This window comes from Odocoileus virginianus, chromosome 20, assembly GCF_023699985.2.
Source record: "Odocoileus virginianus isolate 20LAN1187 ecotype Illinois chromosome 20, Ovbor_1.2, whole genome shotgun sequence".
NCBI lineage: Eukaryota > Metazoa > Chordata > Mammalia > Artiodactyla > Cervidae > Odocoileus > Odocoileus virginianus.
This window is the reverse complement of record NC_069693.1, coordinates 27501912-27515501: the sequence shown is the minus strand read 5'-3', so window position 1 is coordinate 27515501 and position 13590 is coordinate 27501912.

Below are 13590 nucleotides of genomic sequence, written 5' to 3'. Positions count from 1 at the left end.
GCACTGACACGCTGACCACAGAGAGAGACAGGGACGAGGCCTGGAGGCTTCAGCTTGGTTCCCACTTTCTTCTTGGGTGGGGCTCCAGGCTGGGCTGCTTAAGAGTTCAGTCCTGAGTCCTGATGAGCCTCGGGATCACCGACAGATGCTGAGACATCCTGAGCTGTTGCTGCCCTCAGCATCTAGATGAGGCTGATGTGACACATTAGAGACCCTGGTTGGGAAGGGGTTGCTTTAGGGGGACCCTTTTCAGGCTGTGACTGTCTTCATCAAACCACCCCCCACCCCAACAAAATGCTTTTCCTTCTCACTCAGGTATGATTAGAAAAATGACCAGGCTTTGAGCTAAAAATACTAATGCTTTATGTTCCTCCACAGTGGGGGGAAATAAGACAAGAGAATCTACGAAAGTAACAAGGAATTTCATCCTTCAGTGGACTTCAGAATGGATATTTTAGACTCAGCCATCCATAAACATTGGGTAATATCATACTCTCTTCGTGCCGAATGGATTCCACAGACTGAGCCACAAATCTGCATTTAACATCCTCACTGATGGCCAGCATCCTCCGCACCCAGGTAGATAGATGTATAGTCAAGGGCCAATCAACCAAATAGCATCTTCTGCGGGCCTGAGCTCAGGCAGCCTGAGTCAGCTGGGGAGGGGCTTGGAGCCAAAGAAACCCCGGCAGCCCTCTGCCGGTGAGCTGTCTTTTGGATCCTGGTGGCTGCTGGGCTTGTAAGGTGCTGAATGATTTGACTCCAAGTGCGATCCATGTGTTATCTCGACCACCTGCTTCCGTTCTTACCCTCAACTCAGGGCTGAGGGGGACACGGCTGACTGTCCCTCGAGCTGTCTCTCTATCCTCTGCAAGCCCTGGGATTTCATGCTTGCGCTTCTCCCTGCCTGGTCCAGCCATTCCCCAGGCCTTCGGCTCCCCGCTTAAGCATCACAGCCTCCGGGACCACCCCTGATGGCTTAGCTGCCTATTCTGTGATGACTTGTTGATTCGAGGCAGTAAATGACAAGCCTGCCACACACACTCAGTGCCACCTCTCTCCCAGCCCCACTTGCACCAGGCTTCCTCCCTATCTTGTCTTGTTGCATTAACCAAGCTACACACACACACACACACACACACACTTCAAACCTCTAAGGCCTCATCCCTGAGACACACACACATACTTCAAACCTATAAGACCCTGTCCCTTCCCACTGAGTTTCCAGTCATCCAGGTACCTTCCCATCTTTGTCAAACTACGTTGAAAACTCAGAACCTCCACCTCCTTCAACCATCAGCTGAAACGTCAGCTCCTCCCTGAAGCCCCTCCTGAGCAGAATCCAGAAAGCTGCTCTTGCACATTGGTGCCCCGCCACCCCTGGTGCCCCCACATCCCCTCCCCCTCCAAACAGCAGTTTGTCCACGTCGCTGTCACAGATGGAGAACAAGCACCCGTCTCAGCCATATTCAGACTGCAGTGTCTGGTCTAAACCGCCTTTAATCTCCCTGGTACCCACACTGCTCCTGACACATGGGAACCTACCTCAGTCCACAACTGGGAACAGGAAAACTAAAGGGCTTCCTTTCCTCATCTTATGAGCTAGAAACCTGGCTCCCACGAGGATGGGACTTGAGAAGACGCAGATCTCAAGGGGCTTCCCCTTCCCTTCACTTCAATTCAGAAGCACGTGTCTGCAATCACCAGTGAGGCAAATTCTGCCCGAAGAAGATTGTGCCCAGCTCTGTCTATTCTTGATTTGGGAAAAGCAGGTAACTGTGCATTTAAGAAAAGCCAGCATTACAGGGAATGGATTCACATTGTATCTACCCAGCCCCACACTACACATCTTACATGCTTTATCTCCACTATCTTCAAAAACAACCTGATGAGCTAAGTCCAGCTACCCCAGTTTTACAGAACAGGAAACCAAGACAGTGAGTATCATAGTCTTTGCCTGGCTGGGCACAGGGCTATTAAGCGGTCAAGCCGACTCAGGGTTCAAGCTCCAGTGGCCCGGGTCCAGACCCGCAGCTCAGAACTGCGTGTGAGCCCCACCCCTCTGTGTCTGAACATCTCCAGCACAATTTCAAGAGTCTGGCTGGTGCTCTGGAGACTGGATGGCCCGCACACATTTAGATCAACTTGTCAATGGCAGCCTTGCTCACCACAGATCTTCCGCATCTCTCCTCCCCTGACTCAGGAGGCTGACAGAGTGGTATATTGGATTTCCAAAGGTGTCTTTCATTAGAAAAATATATTCTTTTGATCACCCCCTGTCTTCCCAAAGTCTCAAAGGCTGAAGATCAAGTTGCCAAGTGGAATTCCATTCATCATGGAGATAAACATTGGCCTTCTACTCCCCCGTGGCCACCTGCCAAGAGCGCGCGTCAGCTGGTGGGCAGCTGGAGACAGGACAAGATGGCCTGGCCTGCAGAAGCCTGGGTCTGAATCGAAGCTTCGCTTCCACCCTTGTGCACATCACTTCTCCTCTCTCGGCTTGTGCTTCTCCACCTGTACAGCAAGGCTGGCCTTTCTAAACTATGCAATGACGGAGCGAATGAACTGATGAGTTAATCAGTGATGTACTATACCAGCCCTTTTCTTGCTCTGAGATACTCTGACTCTGATCCATTTCTCTAATGAACCACCCAGCTCAGTGACTGGCCAGACAGAATGAAGTTACGTGGATGCAGGGCCGGCATTATACGCATAGTCTATGAAATTGAGGCAATGATTTACAGCAACAAGGCTTTGAGCTGGACCCCAGGCAGGAAGTCAGGTTTATGAAGGTTGGGTCTCTCCCTTTCTGCTCACACTCAAGCCCAGATGTCCATCCACAGGCCGCCAGCATGGGGCGAGGGGCTACCCAGGGTTGGGGGCAGCTGGGCTGGGGGCAACAGAGTGGAACACAAGCTGACCTCTCAAGGTCTCTCCAAGTTCCGTTCCGTAATAGTCCCTGTGAATAATAGATCTGGGCTCTGACACTGTACATGACAAAGTGACCCGGTACAAAGTCCTATTGAGATAAATCACATTTAAGTTTAGGAAATTATATGTTTGAATCCTGTAATTTAATGTCACTGTGATGCCCGAGAGGAAGGAGAGGGAACTCAATTAGAGGCTAATTAGTCCGGGTGACTCCACAGCCCCAGGCTGCCTCCTGCCTCTGCCACAGGGAGTTAATCAGAATAACGCCTAACCCCAGTCCTGGTGCCTTAGTCTCTCTGCCTATAAAATGGGAACAGTCCTAGTGAAAGAGGGAAGCGTGGCCTTGAAGGAGAGAAGGAAGCAAGGTCCCCAGTTCAGCGCCACTGTCTCCCCTCCTCCCAGCATCCTCCCTCCTGACCCTGCGGCTCCTCCTGGGGTCCCTGTAGGTTTAAGAGGGTGTGTGAACTCTGCGTCACAGGATGGAAAATCTGTCTGTGGGGGGTCAGGTTTGCAGGGTGGATCTCAGAGCTTCCATCAGGTCTTCAGAAGGTGGCAGAGCTCAAACCATCACAAAGTACCATTACCCCTCCATCCTTTCCTTCAGCACCGGTTACTCTCCAGTCCCTTCCTCTCTACCACTATCGCCCACTGTTTTCACTCTGGGCCACGCTGCTACTCCTGCTGTGACCCAGTGTGATTCAGTCACCATCCTACCTCCTCACACTGTCCTGCCATCACTCTCAGTACCACCCACCCCCACAGACCGTGTCTTTCCAGCCTCACTGTTTGTCTCCTAGGAGTCACCTCCATCAATCCTCACCCATCTTGATATCTCTTTGGCACCAGCTTCTCTATGCTACTTTGTTGAATCCCCATCTCCTTCCAGCGTCTGTGAACCAAAGTCACCATCCTCCCAGAATCACTGCCGGATGAGCCTCTCTCATACTTTTCTTGGGCTCCAGCCTCTTCCCTTCTTCACTCATGCATCATGCTCTCTCTGGTCAATCCTTCCAGGTTAAAGCCTGCCTCTTGGATCCCACAGAGCCCCTGGCATTCAGCATTTAAGAGTAAACTCAAGGAATTTCTTAGTGGTTCAGTGGTTAAAACTGCGTCCAATGTGGGGGAGGCAGGTTCGATTCCTGATCAGGAACTAAAATACCACATACCAAGTGCTGCGGCCAAAAAGTAAATAATTTAAATAAAACCAGTTATAAATGCAGGTTAAAAACAAAACAAAACAGCAAACACATTCATGTCACATCCATCTCATGCAGCTGAGATTGCTACAGACTCAGCTGCTACAAGCAGAAGATTCCCCCTAAACCTCCTGTCTCTTTCATCCTCAGGATTCTGTTGGACACCATATTCTGAGACTTGAGGGGTTCCTGCCAAATCTCTGATGGGAGGAATATTCCGTCAGGGGAACACGAGGGTCAAGGTTCCCATGAAGAGGTCAATACGTTGAAGGAAGCTCCATAACAGATGGAGTGGAGGTTCCAGAATGCCTGGTAGGAGTCAGAAGGTGGGGGCTGAGCAGGGGTGTGGAGGCCGTAAGGAAGGAGGCAAGAGTGCTCAGTCCAAGGAGACGTGCCCTTGAAACAGACACGGTGGTGGGTAGGGTCAAGGGCAGAGTGGGATCTGGGAGGAAGGAAGAAAATGGGATGAGCCGACATCTGGGTTCAGAATGGAACATGGGTGCAAGTCTTCCGAGGCACTGCCGCAGTATGCTGCCCCCACCCCTGCTGCCTGCCAGGGTCTGAGTCCACCTTGTCTTCTTAAAGCTCAACAGATGGGTGAGTGAGGGGGTGAGAAGAACAAAACCTAGCAAGGGATACAAGCCTATGACAGCTTGGCAACCCAGCCCTGGAGGCTGCAGATGGAAGGCAGCGGCGCGGGAGGCCTTGGGACCCCAACCAGCACCAGAGGAGGGGCAGGAACAAAACACGGGTGCTTAGTCTCCAGTAATCAGTATCAAAGAAAGATTTCCTTTATGACGGCTTGGACCAAAGGATGACGGTGACAGTGACGACTCTGATAGAAAGATAAGAGAAGAACTTCTCTTTTGGCTGCACTTACTAAGTCTTAGTATAGTCTTAAGCTTTAATAACTTCAGAGAGAGAAATGCTATAAATATACAAAAACTCATTTGAAAGTTGGCCTAAATTTCTTTTACATTTATTCACTTTTGTGAATTTTTTAAAATAAGTCTTTAAATTTCCTTTATTTTTTTTTCCCTTCCCAGTCCCTCTGGCTGAACACAGCAAATATTGACTGAAATGAAAATTAAAATGAAAAGTGTAGAAATTCACAAAACTAAACACTTCAAGAATGGAAAAACTTCAACTTGCAAATAATGCATTCGGTAGGTTGATAGCATAAATGCTTCTGATGTTATTAAAGCTTAAAATTGTGAAAGCTTTGGGACGCTTTGTATTTAAAAGCTATCCTCTTAGCCAATTCTCCTGACAATCCCCCTGAAGGGTAGTTACTGTTATGGCCCCCATTTCAGAGACAAAAAACTGAGGGTCAGTGACATTAGGAGACTTGCCTGAGGTTACTCAGGGGGAAATTCCATAACAGAGGCTACTGCCTCTTGTGATCAAAAATGAAACTCCACCTAAGGAGAGGTTTAAGAAGGATGCCCCCAGTTCAGGCAATGGCCCCTTTCGGGGGACCTGCCACACAAGCTGCCTTACAACATAGCAGGGAATTATTTCAACAGAATGCAAACAAAGGAAAAGCAGACTGGGCCTCAGAGATTATCTCAGGAGGAGAGCTCCAGTGTGTAAGAGGAATCAGTGAACCTCGGGCTGGGGGAGAGAGGATGAGCTGGAGTGTTTGGGGGATGTTGGCACTGACTGCATGGAGATCTTTGGGTCTGCTCTGATGGGAGGGTGTGGATCAGATGGGGAAGGGCTAGGGGGGGGTAACAGGAAACCCAAAGGGAGACCATAGAGCTGCAGGGAGCGGAAATGGATGAGAAGTGTGGGGCTTAGTAAATGCATGCCCTGTGTGGCTGCTCAAATATTAATCCACAGTATATTTTAATGACAGAGATAGCAGTGAGCATGGGAAGGAACATGAAGGACTTTGGGTACCCTGAATAATGGGGTTGTCAGCCCAGGTTCTTATGGTCTCTTCTTGAGCAGGAGCTTCAGCAAAACCTTTGGCCAACAGTCAAGGTGCCAGATGTCACTTCCAAACGTGAACCAGCAGGCCCCTCACAATCTCATCATATCAGGCATCGCCCCCACAGACCACATCTCAGATCCTCAAGATGCCTGGCCTTTCCTACTGGGCAAGGGTCAGGCTTGGGGTCAGAGGGGCCCATTAAACCCTTCTTAAGGACTTTCCTGGTGGAAACAGGAGACAGCCAGCGTGGCCACAGTCCAGGTGGGGAAGAAAGGCCCCACCCATTGGACAGGGCGGCGTGCCCCAGCCACCCATTCTTCGTCCTTCAAGGAGACGCAATGCGCTTGGACAACACAACTCCACAATTGAGGGTCTCCCAGCTCCTCAGCAGCCACGGTGAGATAAGTGAGCCCAGAGTCCAGCGCCCCTGAATCCCAAGGCCCCATCCCTGCCCCCACGGAGCCACCTCTCCAAGGCTCAGCTCAAGTCCTGGAGAGTTAAAGTCCCCAGCCTGGGATGCCTGCAGGCCATTCACATTCTGACCTTCCTGCAGGACAAGGTGAGGGGGGCTCACACCTGGGAGGAAAGGGGTGGCATTGCACTTGGTGAGGACACCCCCTATGGGGGCGTGATGAGGGGAAAGGGGGGCTTATGTGTGAGTCCTGGCTCCCCCTTTAGCTTCAGTTTTCTCAAGCAGAAGATGGAAGCCACAGTAGTAATACCTGTCTACCTCACAGGATGTTGAGCATCAAAAATGCAAAAATACCTCTGACGAGGCAAATGTTACATAAATGTCATTTGCCTCTTCCCCTCCCTTATGCAACTACAGGATCATTCTTCCAAACAGACCTCCATATCCCTCTCTTCTCACAAGCTGCCAACCTCAGTTTATACATCAGAAAATCCAAGGCAGTAAAGCTGCCTTCCAGGCAGGGTTGCTATGGCCAGTTGCTCAGGCTGTACACTGTACAAATCCAGGGGCATCACGTATAAGGGGCACCCCTGGAGCTGAGCAGAGCTGTGACCTTCCACACAAAGGGCCACTGTGAAAATTTCATTTGTTAGATCAGTTTGGAGAATGCCAAAGACTGAAAAGTTTAGCTATCATCACAACAGTTATCCAAAGAAGTTTTTTAATCACCCTCTCTCCACTGATCCTCTATTGGCAGAGTCCACATGTTTCTAGTACTGAGACTTCCTGGCTCACTGTACAATCATCAATAACAATGACAAACACATACACACACACACAAATTATATAAACTCTGATTTTAATTACTACCCCCAAGATCCCTCTATCTCATAAATCCAGTATTTTCCAAACTTGAATGTGTATGTGAATCATTTACAAAACTGCATTTCAAATCATTGAAATTGCAGATTCTAACTGGGGGGAGGAGGCTGAGGAGGAAGAGAAGGGAGGTGCCGAGATTCTGCATTTCTGACAATCTCCCAGGTCCTTGTTACAGTGAGGCTGATGCTGCCATTTTAAGGACCACACTTTGCGGAATGAATTTGTAACTCCCCCACCACCAGGCACTGACATGAGGGATGGACTTTCTTTTCCTCTTGATTTGTTAAGGACTAGCTAGAAATGACAGGTCAGGAAACTGAGGCCCGTAGGTCACATCTAGCCTGCATCCTCTCCTGCTAAATACAGTTTTATCCAAGCCCACGTATTTATATTTTGCCTGGGGCTGTATTTATTTATGTGTTTATGTCCTGTCTAAGGCTGTATTTATAACACAGTCATGTCTATTTATCTTCATACTATCCCTCTCTGCACAGTGGCAGCAGCACTGGGCTGAAGAGTTGTGACGGAGACCATGTGGCCTGCAAAGCTGAAACTATGTACGCTGGTCCTTTAAGGAAAAGCTTGCTGAGCCCCAAGGGAGATGGCCGAGCCATTAAAGTGAGACAAACATGAATTGAGTGGGTGCAGGGGCCAGAGTGAGACAGACGAGGAGAGGAATGCTGAAGTGAAAACCCAACACACTCCATTACAGTTTTTGGCCCCAGGGCCCAGCCAGCCCACTTGTCTCAGAGAAGAGTTAGCGCTTGTCAGCCCTTCTCCACAGCACAATACTACATGGGGTCTCCTCAGGCTTCCCTGTTGGTGGAGAAACACGATACACCCCGGGAAGCTGTGGCAAGTCCATCTTGGCCTCCATCACAGAGGTCTAATGGAGTTGGCAGAAGCCAGCCTGTACGCAGGGGACTGTGATTCTGTTTGTTGCGGTCCAAGCTGTTCTAGGAAACCCAGCTGGCCCCCGGCTGTGTCTAGAGGCATGGTCAGCCACCCCGCTCAGAGGGCCAATTCCCCCTGACACGAAGCCACCAAGCAAAGGATCCACTGTCGAGAGGCTGGCGATAAACAATCCCTTGGGGGGTGATTCAGCATTTGTTCAGGATACATACTTAAGGGGTTATGTAGACTCTCCAAGCTGACCTCCTCTGCTCCCTCACATGAGTCACAAATTCTCTCAACCAGGGTGCTGAGCAGATGAATCCAGCATCCGCTCAACACTTGTGGTGGTGGGGAGCTCACTAACACACATGCACATGTTTGTGTAAATACCTGCGAGGAAGAGGCTCAGTGAGCTGAACTCACATTTGCTTCCACATGACGACCATCTGCCCTCCAAGAGTTGTGCTGAAGAGCCACAGAGAAAGTCTCACCTGTGTCACCAGCACCAAACGTCAAATCTCTTCTTGGGGGTGACCTTGGTTGGATATGCTGCTTGACCCCTGGAGCCTCCATCCCCTTCTTTGCACTTTTCATTCACTGAGTCATGTCTGACTCTTTGTGACCCCAGGGACTGCAGCAAGCCAGGCTTCCCTGTCCATCACCATCTCCTGGAGTTTGCTCGAACTCATGTCCATCGAGTCGGTGATGCCATCCAACCATCTCATCCTCTGTCATCCCCTTCTCCTCCTGCCTTCATTCTTTCCCAGCATCAGGGTCTTTTCCAATGAGTCAGCTCTTCACATCAGGTGGCCAAAGTATTACAGTTTCAGTTTCAGCATCAGTCCCTCCAATGAATATTCAGGGTTGATTTTCTTTAGGATTGACTGGTTTCATCTCCTTGCTGTCCAAAGGACTCTCAACAGCCTTCTCCAGCACCACAGCTTGAAAGCATCCATTCTTTGCTACATAGCCTTTTTTATGCTGGGAAGGCAGTAACTGAACACATGATGCTTGTGAGCGTCAATGTGGCAGTGGTCATCAAGTTGTCTGCAGGATGTCATGTGATGCTCATGCCAACTGTGATGAGTGGAGACCAGTTATTCTACAAATAAGGGAACTGAGGCTCAGAAGGTAAGTGACTCAGCTGGGGAGGGGATGGAGAGGGCAGGTTTCAGATCCAAGCACACTGATACAACCTGAATGCTCTGTGGGTCTTGTCACCTCTCCAGAAAGTAGGGGACCAATATGGAGAGAAGGAAATCCCCAGGCCTTCCGATTCTGGATCTGAGAATTCCAAAACAGGCCCCTGAAGGCTTGAAATACATTAGGTCAATCAAAACCTCTCTTTGTTTAGCAAAAGGAAATGTTTTATCAATTCCTCCAACAGGAAATCTGATTTCCATCCTTGTCACCACTTTATCATTTCTTCCCAGCTGCTACCAAGATCACAGCTTGAGAGATGGTTAAATGTTTGTCACATTTAATATTATCATCCCCATTTTTCACATACGGGAAGCTGACAGAGGCTTGCTGGAAATGCTGGGATTAAATTGCGGCTGCTTGTGCAACTGTGTGTGCAGGGCTGGTGTGCACATGGCTGCCTGGATGTCTGTCGTCCAGGTGGCACCAGGTGGGGTCTTCTGTGACACACAGGAGTGAGGCTGGGCAGCTGGAGACAGGGTCCTGTGGGATGCTGAGTCCTTCTCTGCACCCCTGTCCCTAACATTCCCACTTCTGTTTAGTTCTTCCCATCGTGCATGCATGCTAAGTTGCTTCAGTCGTGTCCAACTCTTTGTGACCCTATGGACTGTAGCCCACCAGGCTCCCTGTCCATGGGATTCTACAGGCAAGAATACTGGAGTGGGTTGCTATGTCCTCCTCCAGGGGATCTTCCCAACCCAGGGGTCAAACCCACATTTCTTATGTCTCCTGCATTGGCAGACGGGTTATTTACTGCTAGCACTACCTGGGAAGGCCTCTTCCCACCACCCCGTCTTGTCGAAGGCTTCCATCTTTCTCACCTGCGGTCCTTCAGTCCTGCCCTCCCAGCCAGGGTCTGCAGCTTCCTCTGCCAATTTTCTCCCACCTTCCCCCCTACACAGTCATCAGGGCGATCCTTCTCGATTGCAGATCCGATCATGTCACACCCCTGCTCTGAATCCATCAGTACCTTCCCGGGTAGATCTCCGTCTCCATGACACATGCCAACAAGTTCTGCTCTGCGTGACCTCTGCCTGCTCTGGATCCTGCTCCACGACTGCAGCCTCTGAGGGCTCCTTCCAGTCACCTGCCCAGTCAGGCTCTCACCTCCACACTGCCACCTCTGCCTGGAGCCCGCTTTCTAACTCTCCGAGACGGCAGGTTCGAGGCCGCCACCAACGCCCTGGCCCGTCTCCATCCACAAATGGCGGCCTCCCTCCTCTCCCCTGGAACCTGAGCAGGCTCCGTGGCTGCCTTGTCCAGCGGGGTTCGGGGAAGAAACGCCCTGCTGGCTTGTGGCCCCATGCCTTAAGGGACTGGCAGCTGCCACTCTCTCTCTAGGGAGCTCTGCGTGATCTGCAAGACAGTGGTCTGCCTGACAGAGAGGCCAGCTCCCAGCCATCCCCACTGAGGTCCCAGGAATGAGAGCAAAGCCTTCTTGGATCCCCCAGGCCAGGCTAGCATCCAGCTGAAAGCTGCCAAAGGACCTCAGCTGATGCCAGGTGGAGCAGAGGAATCCCTGCATGAGTGCTGTGCGAACTCCCAACTCACAGAACCAGGAGACACAGCAAAGTGGTGCGTAAGTTTTGGGGAAGCTATTACAGATAACCCCATACCCTCTCTCCCTCCCCTGTGTTGACTAGCAGGCGTGCCTCCTTCTCTCTGGAAGCCGTTTCTGATGACACCAGCCCACTGTAGGTGCATCTGCTCTGTATTCCCATGGGCATCCTCACCTCACCCACCTGACTGTGCCCGGCGCTAACTTCCCTGCCACCACCTTACCAGGTCCCCAGAGACGCGGATCCCGTGTCTGTCTGCCTCAGCATCGTGCCTCCAACAGAGAGCACGGTAGTCATTACACAAATATCTCACGAAAGAGTGAATGCACAGGTATATGAAACACTCACAACAGCCAAGGGGTTCCAGATTAGGGGTGAGAGGTAAGCTAAGGGCACAACCAAATGCTTAAAACCAACAAGCAGGGTTCAGTGACTCTCCATCAAGGTTAGGCAGGAACTGAGGCATAAACGTTCAGCCTGAGGACACTGGGTAGGTAGATATTCCAATACATGCCCATTAAACTTCTCTAAACACCTTCATCTGTGATAAGTGATTCCTAACAATATACCGCAGTTTTGTTGTTGTTCAGGCGCTGAGTCTTGTCCAGCTGTTTGTGACCCCATGGGCTGAACCCCGCCAGGCTCCTCTGCCTCTGCTGTCTTCCGGAGCCTGCTCAAATTCATGTCCATTGAATCGGTGATGCCATCCAATCATCCCATCCTCTGCTGCCCGCTGCTTTCGCCTTCAGTCTTTCCCAAGATAAGACAGATAACAACTGCCCCCTACCAACAGCCATTGCAGACACCTGCACTCACCTGAACACTGGCCTCGTTTGTCCATTCATTCCTTCACGCATTCATTTATTCAAAAAGCATCTATCAAGGGTCTCCTGCATACCAGATGCATTGCCAGTTGCTGGGGATTCAAAGCCAAAAACACGAAGTCAGCAGAGCCAGGAGGGCCAGACCTGGAGCGCCTCAAACAGACTCAGTGCTGACCAGGGAAGGCCGCCCCCTTGCAGGAGGCCTGGGATGAGTTCTTAAGGAAGGGTGAGCGCCACTGAGAGGAGCTGGGTGGGAAGGAGCCCCAGGTATAGAATGCCCTGCATCCCTTGCTTCTGAGTCATCAAGAAACAGGCTGCCCATGGCTGATAATCATGATATTAAGAGCAGCTGGGAGCTGGGGCTACAAAGGGGAGGTATCCTTGTGGTGGGGCAGAAGCAGGTGCTTCTCAGAAGAGAGAAATCAAACAGGCAAAGCCCAAGGCCTCCAGTGATGGAAAAAGGCTGAGACTTGTTAAAGAGGGGGGATAAAAATGAAAAGCTAGAGGCAAAAGGCAGAGTTAAAGCTTAATTAAGAAAGCAGGCATTTCAGGTTCACACACATAAGCAAACAGAATCCCCTGGCCCCTCCTGATCATCACCAAGTAATTGCTTTAAAGCGGTGGTTTGCCCTGCTTGAACGGCCCTTAAATACAAGTTGATGATAGTCATGAACATATGAATAAGTGAAGAAGGTGCTCCTCGACGCCTCGGTTCCTAGCTTGACTGGCCATGTGTGACCTGGGGAAGGCCACCCCTCGCCTGTGGAGCCTCTGTCTCCCTCCCCTCCACCAACATGCCAGGGCAGGGGGTGGGGGGCCGGAGTCAAATGGACCCTGCAACTCCTCTCATCCTGGAGCTGTGTGACCTACTTTGATGTTTAACATAAACTCACTGTGAGTCCAATCCTCTGGGGTCCACGTCTCACCTCCATCACTATGACCTCTGTGACCTTGGGCACAGCGGGTGAGCATTTGGAACTTTGCTTTTCTCACCTTGAGATTGGAGTTTTTAATGCCAGCCCCCTACTTCTGTGAGAATTAGGCAGACCGAGTCCAAAGCATCAGTTCATGGGGAAGTTAATCTTCTTTCTCCCCAGGAGAGCTGCTGTTATCTCCCACAGGGCACTGCCCCAGCCAGTCAGCATCAGCAACTCCACAAGGCCAAGTGGTACCATCACGGAAAGGATGCAGGCGGCAGATTCAGCTGGGATGTGTGCTGATGCTTGCTGGTACTTGCTGTCCCACTGTGTGAAACAATGCTCCTACTCCCCATATTCCTCTGGCTGGGTTAATACTCCCTCCTTCCTCTCCAGGCCAGAGTTTGGGAGCCCCTTCCTCGTGGGTGCTGCCTCAGAGCCCCAGCTTCAGGGCTGACTCTCTTGCTGCCACCAGGCCCTTCAGGAAGCATCACAGTTACCTGCCTCTCCATCCTCCGAGGCACTCCCTCCACTCCCAGGACCAGAAGCTCTGGGAGAGTAGAGACCATACGAGTTTCCTTCTGACTTTCCCAGACATTGCCTGGCACTTTGCAGCAACTCCATGACTGTTACCTAAGTCAACTTTTTGAGTCATTCCAACCCCATGGCTAACTGCATCATCTAACTAACACAGCCACTAGCTAACTGCATCATCTTAGGGAATACATATCTTTCTAGTCTCACCTGTGAAATGAGCTCAAGAGTAACTACTAGTTACTCACCAGAAAACACCATCAATGACTGTACGCCTGTTTTCTTATATACCACTAAGAAAACAA